The sequence below is a fragment of the Mus caroli genome, chromosome 8, assembly GCF_900094665.2.
Source record: "Mus caroli chromosome 8, CAROLI_EIJ_v1.1, whole genome shotgun sequence".
In the NCBI taxonomy this organism is placed as follows: domain Eukaryota; kingdom Metazoa; phylum Chordata; class Mammalia; order Rodentia; family Muridae; genus Mus; species Mus caroli.
In genome coordinates this window covers 50,063,655-50,073,289 of record NC_034577.1, presented here as the reverse complement: position 1 = coordinate 50,073,289, position 9,635 = coordinate 50,063,655, and positions in this window count along the sequence as shown.

The window sequence follows — 9,635 nt, the reverse complement described above, 5'->3', positions numbered from 1 at the left end:
TCAGTGGTTAGAGCACTCTCTGTTGACAAGCTCTCCTCTTACAGGGAAGGTGCACAGATNTCTGGTGTTTGGACCTCCTCCTGGCTGAAGAAGAAGGCCCAAAACAGGACCTTTCCCAGATGCTGTGTTGCTTTGGCAGGTCACNGAAGCTGTCAGCTTCTGTGGTGCACACTGTCACCTGTGCAGCCTAAGTTCCTAAGTTTGGCGGAGTCTCGGATCCAAGATGGAACTCCCTGCTCCTGAGGCAGAGGGCTCCCGTGCAGGGTGGTACCACTGTCCTCCGGCTGGGAGGGTGCCGGATGTCTGTGGCCCCAAAAGGGTGCTGCCTCAGCGGCTCTGTGGCTCCCGCCTGTCCCNGAAGCTGTCTGCCTCTGTGTTGCACACTCTCACCTGTGCAGACTAAGTTCCTAAGTTCGGTGGAGTCCCAGAACCAAGATGGCGCTCCCTTCAGATTAACATTTTCTTTGATCAAGATGTCCAATTCTTCTACCTTGTCTTCAGTGCCCGAGACTCTAGTTTTTGCATTCTGTTTGTGAAGCTTGTCTCTGATGTGTCTGTATCCCAAACGTTCTCATTTCCAGTTTTAGTTCCGTTTGGCTTTCTTTATTGATTCTTTCTTCCCATTCCTGTCTTGAACTCGTTTCTTCTTTTCATTGTGTTTCATAGACATCTTTAATGGTATTTGTCCATTTCCACTTTAAAAACCTATACCATATAAATAAAGCCTCCTTTGAAGTCCTTGTCTTGTGCTTCAGCCATACTGCATTGCTCAGAGCCTACTGTGATGAGGTTGCTTGCAAACACATTGTCATGGCTATTCTTGATTGTGTTTTTACTTTGGCATCTAGGCATCTGTGGGTGGCATGATTATTATTCACCAGAGAAGACAGTTTGGATACGGGTTTAAGCCAATAGAAAGTCTTTATTAGAGGGCTGGCAAATACACTGGGAGTTTGGTATCACAAGTGTAGCCACGAGGCTTCCTTGGAGTGAGCTTTTAAGCATAGAAATCATATACTTGGTTGATACACTTCAGCTAACAAGAACAGATATCCAGAAGCCAAAGAGCAATGTCAGTACCCTCAAGAGTCTTTCCTAGAGCTACAGACTTTGATGGACTATGTTGTTTGCATTTGGCAGATGTTACTGTCTATGTGTTGAGCTTTATGGTTTGTATGGTACTTCTGTCATAGAGTCAGCTGTGCTAATCTGGAGGCTTGTTATAATTACAATCATAGTTGTTGATATCTGGTCTTGTTTTTGTTGGGTGGGGGCATTCCATTCCTTGGTTTTCGTCGTCTTCTTTGATTTTTAGGAGACTGTGGTGGCTCTGGGTTGCCTTATAGGGAATACTTCTGAGATCCTACCAGGTATAGCCACTGGGGCTGGGTAGAGTGTTTTTAGGTATTAAGAGCCAAACAATTAGGAACAGGGATGAACTGGACAGGGGAGGAGGAGTTGAGAGTTTCCAGAGGCAGGAGGAAGGCAGTGCTACCAGGATCTGCTTAGTACGTTGGGAGTGGTGGCAGAGAGTGAGGAGAGGCCATGGCATGTGGTCTGCTACAGAGCTAGTGATGGGATTTGGGGATTGGATTTGGAGGAGTGGAGAGAGACTGAAGTTCTGAAAATGGCCTATCTACTTCCCAGACTGGCATCATCAGCAGATTCCCAGGGAATGGTGGGAGCTGAGACAAAAAGAATGGGTTCACGAGGAAGGCTGTAAGAAATTATCTGTATGATTGTCAGGAGATTGGGGCAGAGAAGGAGGAGAGGCCCCAGCAGGCAGTGTTTGACAGACATGGAGATAAGACTGGGACATTGGATTATGAGGGCAGAAGGGAGAGTGAAGAGTTCCACCTTACCTTTTAAAAAAAACTTAATTAATTAATTAATTAATATTATTATTAATTTTATTTTACTTTTTACTTTTTCACTTTTTACATCCTGCTCACTGACACCTCCCAGTTGGTCATGTCATCTCACAATTCTTCCCTCCTCCCTCTTCCCCTGCTCCTCAATGTGGGTGGGGGAGTCCCTGGGTATCCTCCCGCACATCCTCTCCTACTGAGGCCAGACAAGGCAGCCCAGCTAGTAGAACATATCCCACAGACAGGCAACAGCTTTTGGGATAGTCCCTGCTCCAATTGTTTAGGACCCACATGAAGATCAAGCTGCACATCTGCTACAAATGTGTGGGGAGGTCTAGGTCCAGGCTGTGTATGTTCTTTGGTTGGTGGTTCAGAATCTGAGAGTGCCAAGGGTCCAGGTTAGTTGATCTGTTGGTTTTCCTGTGGAGTTCCTATCCCCTTCTGGGACTGCAATCCTTCCTCCTATTCTCCAGTAAGAATCTTCATGCTCCATCTACCGTTTGGCTAATGGGTGTCTGTATCTGTCTGAGACAGCTGCTGCTCTATCTTACTTTTTGAGATAAGGTCTCTTACTGATCCCAGAGTTCACCAGTTTGTCAAGACTAACTGGAAAATAAGCCCCAGGGAGGGGCCTGCTTTTGCATCTCCAGATCTGGAATTATAGGACTGTGTGGTAGCATGTTCTCTTCCTCCAAACCCAAGTCCCCAAGCTTGTACCTCAAGCATTTTACTGACTTAGATATCTCTACAGCTTCTTATTACTTTTTTCTCAACAAATTAAAATCGTATATTTATGGGGTAAAAACCAATGCCATGACATATGCATAGTGTGCTTCAGGACTGACTTAAGGAAATTAACATGTCCATTATCTCAAAGGCCTACTGTGTATTTCCCCTCTCACTTTGTACTTTTTTGCCACTATTTCTCTCCTCACTCTATTCCAGGCTTTTGGTAACCACAATTCTCCTCTTTACTTTTAAGAGTCTGATTGCTTTAGATTCTTCATTTTGTTCAGAGTCTACAGTTTTTTCTCTCTCACTGGCTTATTTCAACTTAAAATAATACCTTTCTGGTTCCTATGATTCTTGCCAATGATAGAATATTTTCCCTATTCTTAGAGCTGAATAGTATTCCTGAGTGTGTGTATGTGTGTGTGTGTGTGTGTGTGTGTGTGTATGTGTGTGTGTGTGTGTGTGTATTGGGTACCTAGACTAGTTCTGTAACCTATATTTGACTCAGTTCCAAATCAAAAGATATTGGTCAGACAGAGAACCAAATATCAATTAAGTGATGAATGAAGCTAAAGCCACAGACAAAGTGGCAATCACAAACGCCAAATGTTAGAAACTTTCTGCATGTAAGATTAGGACATCCTGGTTGGATATAGGATTTTATAAATGAAAGATGAACAATTTGGGGAGATGGTTGGGTAATGGGTCTGAAGGCAGTTTCCCCAACGAGAGAAGAAAAGGGCTAGTTGACGATGTTTCCTCTTTCTTTTTTTTTTTTTTAATTTCTTTTTGTCAAGTATGGGTTTTTATTTTATTATTTTATTTTTTATTAGGTATTTTCTTTATTTACATTTCAAATGTTATTCCCTTTCCTGGTTTTCCCTCTGAAAACCCACTTCCCCTATGCCCTCCCCACTCCCTCTGCTCCCCAATCCACCCACTCTTGCTTCCTGGCCCTGGCATTCCCCTACAACTGGGGCATACAGCCTTCACAAGACCAAGGGCCTCTCCTCCCATTGATGACTGCCTAGGACATCCTCTGCTGTACTACAGAGCAATTGTGATAAAATTGGAATTGGTACATTGACAGACAGGTAAATCAATGGAATAGAATTGAAGACCCAGAAATGAACCCACACACCTATGATCACTTGATCTTTGACAAAGGAGCTAAAACCATCCAGTGGGAAAAAAAGATAGCATTTTCAACAAATGGTGAGGCTCAACTGGTGGTTAGCATGCAGAAGAATGCAAATGGAATCATTCTTATCTCCTTGTACAAAACTCAAGTCCAAGTGGATCAAGGACCTCCACATAAAACCAGATACACTGAAACTTATAGAGGAGAAAGCGGGGAAAAGCCTCAAACATAAGGGCACAGGGAAAAATTCCTAAATAGAACACCAATGGCTTTTGCTGTAAGATCAAGAATTAACAAATGGAACCTTATAAAATTACAAAGCTTCTGTAAGGCAAAGACACTGCCAATAAGACAAAAAGGCCACCAAAAGATTGGGAAAGGATCTTTACCAATCCTACATCTGTTTCCTCTTTCAAATTCACAGCCAGGGGGTTCTTAAGGTGGTTGTCAGCCTCATCCAAATCACAGGAGTTGAAAGAACTAGTTTATGGAAATGTTTGTTTGATCTTACAAAGACTATTTGGAGTAGGCTTTACACAGCTTTACAGATGTGGAAACCGAGGCACAGGGAATGTCAGCTGTCACTTACCCAGTCTCACAGCGAGGATGTGCTCCTATCAGCCCTGAATCTCAGCAGTTTGCCCACAAATACATATTTTCAGCTACACTTGTTCTCTTGAACCTTCAATAGTTTAAAAAAACTTGTATTTACTACAATCTTTTTAAAGTATCATTTTATTCTTTGAAAAAAATGAGGAGGCAAGGCTGAAAAAATTCTCTAAAATTTTCCTTTAACTTTCATAATCTCTAATATGCTTTTAAGTTTATTGTAGGACTGTCTGGGTGGGTTTAGTTTAAGCCCTCAGGCAGAGGATAAATTGGAATAATATTATACAGAACTTAAAATATTATTCTGATGAACAGTTATAGTAGGCAACTGTAACCCAAGACTGTGTTCAATGTGGAAAACCTAACAGTTTAAAAAGTAACAGACCAATGGAATTTTGCTAATGCATCCAAAAAGGAAATGTGATTTCACATGCATATTGTATGCATGTTTATGAATGCAATCATAGAGTCTGGAGCCTAGGTAGGAAACTCTGAGGCAAATCAGTGAAGTGAAATATAAAAATAAAACATTGTATGACACGTCCTAAAGGGGAGCATTGCTGCTGCCTTTAATAAAACCACGTGGGAATATAAACGCGATCTGTAAGTGGTTGAGCGGTTCTGAGTTTCCCTAGTGAAATTCATATATCACAAAATGAATTCTGGCTGGCCGTAATTGACGGGGCAGCATGCTCCACATACCTCCATGAGATGCCGGAATCTTGATCACCTCCAGTAAATTCTGCATTTACTTTGTATGAGAAATATGTAGACTCTTGTTTATGATTTTTAAAAAAGAAATTAATTGGAGCAAAGGTTTAGAATTATAAACCCAGTTAAGGATAGAACATGTGATTTAGGTAACAGATTCACAAGTGTGAGTGCGTGCATGTGAGTGTGTGTGTGTGTGTGTGTGTGATTGCTTGTTTTCACCAAAACTGCTTTTTAGTGATTTGGTTGCAAAGAGTTCATTGTATGTTTAAATATAACAAGGACAATTTGGAATAGTGTTTTTGATCGACTCTTCTCCCATCCCAATCAACTTGAATTCACAAACCTCCCAAAATGGCTTCATATTAATGTGACTTCTAATTATGGAATAAAATGTTCACAACAGTTAAATTTTTACGTCAAATTAACTTGGTAGTTGGCTAGTGACAAAAATCTTTGTTTTTATACCGTGTGTCTTAATCAGGGTTTCTATTCCTGCACAAACATCATGACCAAGAAGCAAGTTGGGGAGGAAAGGGTTTATTCAGCTTACACTTCCATACTGCTGTTCATCACCAAAGGAAGTCAGGACTGGAACTCAAGCAGGTCAGGGAGCAGGAGCTGATGCAGAGGCCATGGAGGGACGTTCTTTACTGGCTTGCCTCCCCTGCCTTGCTCAGCCTGCTCTCTTATAGAACCAAGACTACCAGCCCAGAGATGGTTCCACCCACAAGGGGCCTTTCCCCCTTGATCACTAATTGAGAAAATGTCTTACAGTTGGATCTCATGGAGGCATTTCCTCAACTGAAGCTCCTTTTTCTGTGATAATTCCAGCTGTGTCAAGTTGACACAAAACTAGCCAGTACACCGTGGTAAAAATTCTAGTTTGGTGTTGAGATTTATGCCTGTAATCTCAGCACTTTGGAGGTTGAGCAACACAAGTTTAAGGCCAGCCTTGATTGCATACTAAGTTCAAGATCAGCATGGGCTACCTGACGCCCTGTCTCAAAAAAGTCCAAATCCAACCCTACACTCATCCCCCTACCAAGCAGTCAACCAAATAACAAAGACAAATAAATTCCAGCTGATGAACTTGAATTTCTCCCTCTTCTTCCGTAAACAAAGGCTACATTATTTGACTGCTAATGCTTGATGCTGATGACATTTTAAAACCCAACGAATGCTAACGAGAAAAATTGAGTGTGCATGTGACTTGATATGTAACAAAATCCTAAATACTATACCTAGTACATGATACAGATGTGTGTGTGCGTGTGTGATATGCATGTGTGGTGTGATGTGTATGTATGTGTGGTGTGTATATGTGTGGTGTGTGTATGTGTTTGTGTGATGTATGTGTGCATGTATGTGTGTGCGTGTGTGATATGCATGTGTGGTGTGATGTGTATGTATGTGTGGTGTGTATATGTGTGGTGTGTGTATGTGAGTGTGGTGTATGTATGGGTGTGCGTGTGTGTGTGCATGTGTGTGTGCGCGCGCGCGTGTGCGTGTGTGTATGTGCGTTATCAGAATAGTGAAGTTTCATTTATTTGCTGCTTATTTTGAGAACAGTGACCTAGACCTCTTGTGAAATATCCTCCTGCAATTTCTCCTCCTATAAATAACTGGCTTTGAGGCTGGTGGCTTGTAATCAGTGAGTTATGATTGCTGACTGGGGCTCCATTATCAACCACAGCATAGATGGGGCATTTAGTCCTCATAGCTTTCCTGTGAAGTAAGAATTATAATTACTTTCATTTACTCCCAAGCATACCAACACCCTGGGAGGTTAGACCACTTGCAAAAAAATACCGTCAAACAATGTGGGTGTAACAGACATTTATTTTGTTTTGCTATTCTCTGGACATTGTGTTGATTTTGACGAATAAACAGAAGACACACTATGTTTTTAAATCTTTCATAATTTACTGGAGAAGGGATATGAGTTGGGCAACTGCAGAAAGGTTAAGAACTAGTGTACCAATGTCTACAATGATGTCTTAAAGATCTAGGACATATTCAGAGGGGTTGTGAAATACTTTGGCACGCAGTAAGTAAAAAGGCTGAGAGGTCTTTCCTGTGTGTCCTTGCTGTGCACCTAGACTGCTCGCCCTTATGCTTTTAGTTCTTCGAGGCTATAGGTTTTTTTTTTTTTTTGTAGGCAGATTATAGTTTACCAATGGTCCACTTGTGGAACTACTTCTCTCCCTTGCACATATGGAGACAGAATAAACTGGACATTTATTCTTAGGGCTGTTTTTAACAGGGTACTTATTTATGGTGTCAATGAAAACATATACGTGAGAAAAAACTGAATAATTTTTAAGATACATGGCATCCACAGCTGGTTGTGTTCAGGACCAGTTTGTTATTTATAAACGATTTTAGTATTTTTGACCCACTTCAAAAATATATTACTTGTCATTTTTAATTGGTTTTAAATTTGTAAGTTGAGCATTCTGTGTTCTTTCCAGTTGCATGGTATAATGACATGAAGTTTAGAGCAGCAGCGGAGACATTTGTAGATCTGCCTAGACTTTAGAGGAAACCAACTGAGCCAACTCTTGAAGCTTTGCACCTTGTGAGTAAAGCCTCAGGATGCTGACTGTCCACTATCCTTCTAAGACCTCTTCCCTTGAGATCCCTGTGGCTGATATAGGTGCCACCATGTTTGTAAAGTTAACAAACTAATTCAGAATGGAAAGGCTATCCAGGTTGGACTAACTTTATTAACTACTTTTCAGCTTCATTGATTAGCTGATATAGTCAGAGTCTATTCTGTTCCTTTTCTAACTGGTGAACTGAAATTCAACATTGGCATTACCAACCTAGAGTTAGCACAGACTCCAGGGTGAACAGTCTCAATTCTCCACAAGAATGCTCTCAAGTGAGCTAGAGAAACTGCTGTGGTGTCCCTCCAAAGTCAAGATGTATTTCCCTCAGCAACACACTGGTATATCCATTCCAAGAAATCAACCCAAGCTTTGGCATTCTAGAGTTTTATTGGAATCTTATCACACATTCAAGATTAACAAATCATGGGCCACAGGAATATGCTTCATCTCCAGCCCCTGCCTTTCCCAGAGATTTCAAAAATTGAAAAGTTCAACTACCTCTGTGCCAGGTCTTCCTAGTGTTCATTTTCCGTCCTTAGGCTAGTTATGGCCCCACCACGAACAGCTTCATTGGGATCACACAAACACTCTTGTCATCAAGTGGATTTGGTGTGTGTCTTACCACCTTGAGGGTTTTGCTAAAGTGCAGTCCTCTTAGCAATGCCTTCTTGGCCACTCTGCCTGAACAGCTCTGCTCCTTTCACACATCAGCCTTGGTCTTTTCATTCTGCTGCATTTTGTTTTAAACTACTCAGCATAGGACATCTTGATTGTTTATTGCTAGTTTCTTTGGAATACACATTTATGAGAGAGGGAAATGGCTTATTTTGTCCATTATTTGTTCAGCAGTTAGCCAAATTCAGTTGAAGAAAAGGAGAAATGAAGCAATGTATCTGCTGCTTAACACTTTGTTTGCATGTGCATGTATTTGTGCATGTATGCATATCCTCATGTATGTTAGTGGACATTGCATACATGCATACATACATGCATATATACATACATGTATGTGCTTATTACCTTTTGAACATACTTCATATGTTTAGTGAGAATGTTCTGCCTTATGATTTTAGTCCCTAAAAGAAAGCATGTTAGAAACTTGACTACAATCCCTCCTTATAGATACTGCACAAATCAGATAGTATCTACATGTCCTCTGATTCAGAACATGAAAACCTCTGGAAGTATGGTCAGGAGGGACCCATGATTGTACATACATATGTGTGTGTATGTGTGAGTATATAAATGTATATGCGTATGCATGTGTATGTATGTGTATATATATGTACATATGTGTATACACACACACACACAATTGCAAGTGTGTATGTTGGCCATAGTAGTCAATGTCTTAGTGGCCACTGCCTAGAGCTTGCAGTGTGAGCTGCAGTGTATATGCCTAATGTTATTGGCAGTGGATTCTCCATGAAACAGCTTGATGTGTACCTGTGGGTAATGCCTGGCTTCATAGTTTGTAAGTTCTACTCTCTCTTCTTCCCAGGAAGTTTGTCAACTATGTAAGTTACTGAAAAATTCAATTCATTTTTCATTGAAATTAGCTCAGTGGAGTCTGTGGTCTGTTAGTGAGAATCCTAAACACTAACTACTGGTAACAGTTTTAAAAACGCCTTTGGAAGTGTGAAAAAATAAATTTTTATTGTTTAAACTGTAGCCTTATTTGATTCATATACATGTGCTCTAATTTCTGTATCTGGAGGCTGTCAATCATAAACTAGGGAGTTACGCCCAATAGTTGTATATGATGTTTAAAGAGCTTCTCCCAATATTCAATACTCCATCTTATTTTGGAATTTTGAAATATCAGCACTAAATGAAATACAGGAAACATGACATTGAGTTTTACATTAATGGGCGATTGAAAATTGAACATTTTGATTACAAAATTTAATTTTTATAAAATGCTTAATAATATATAATTATATTTTGAAACATAAACTA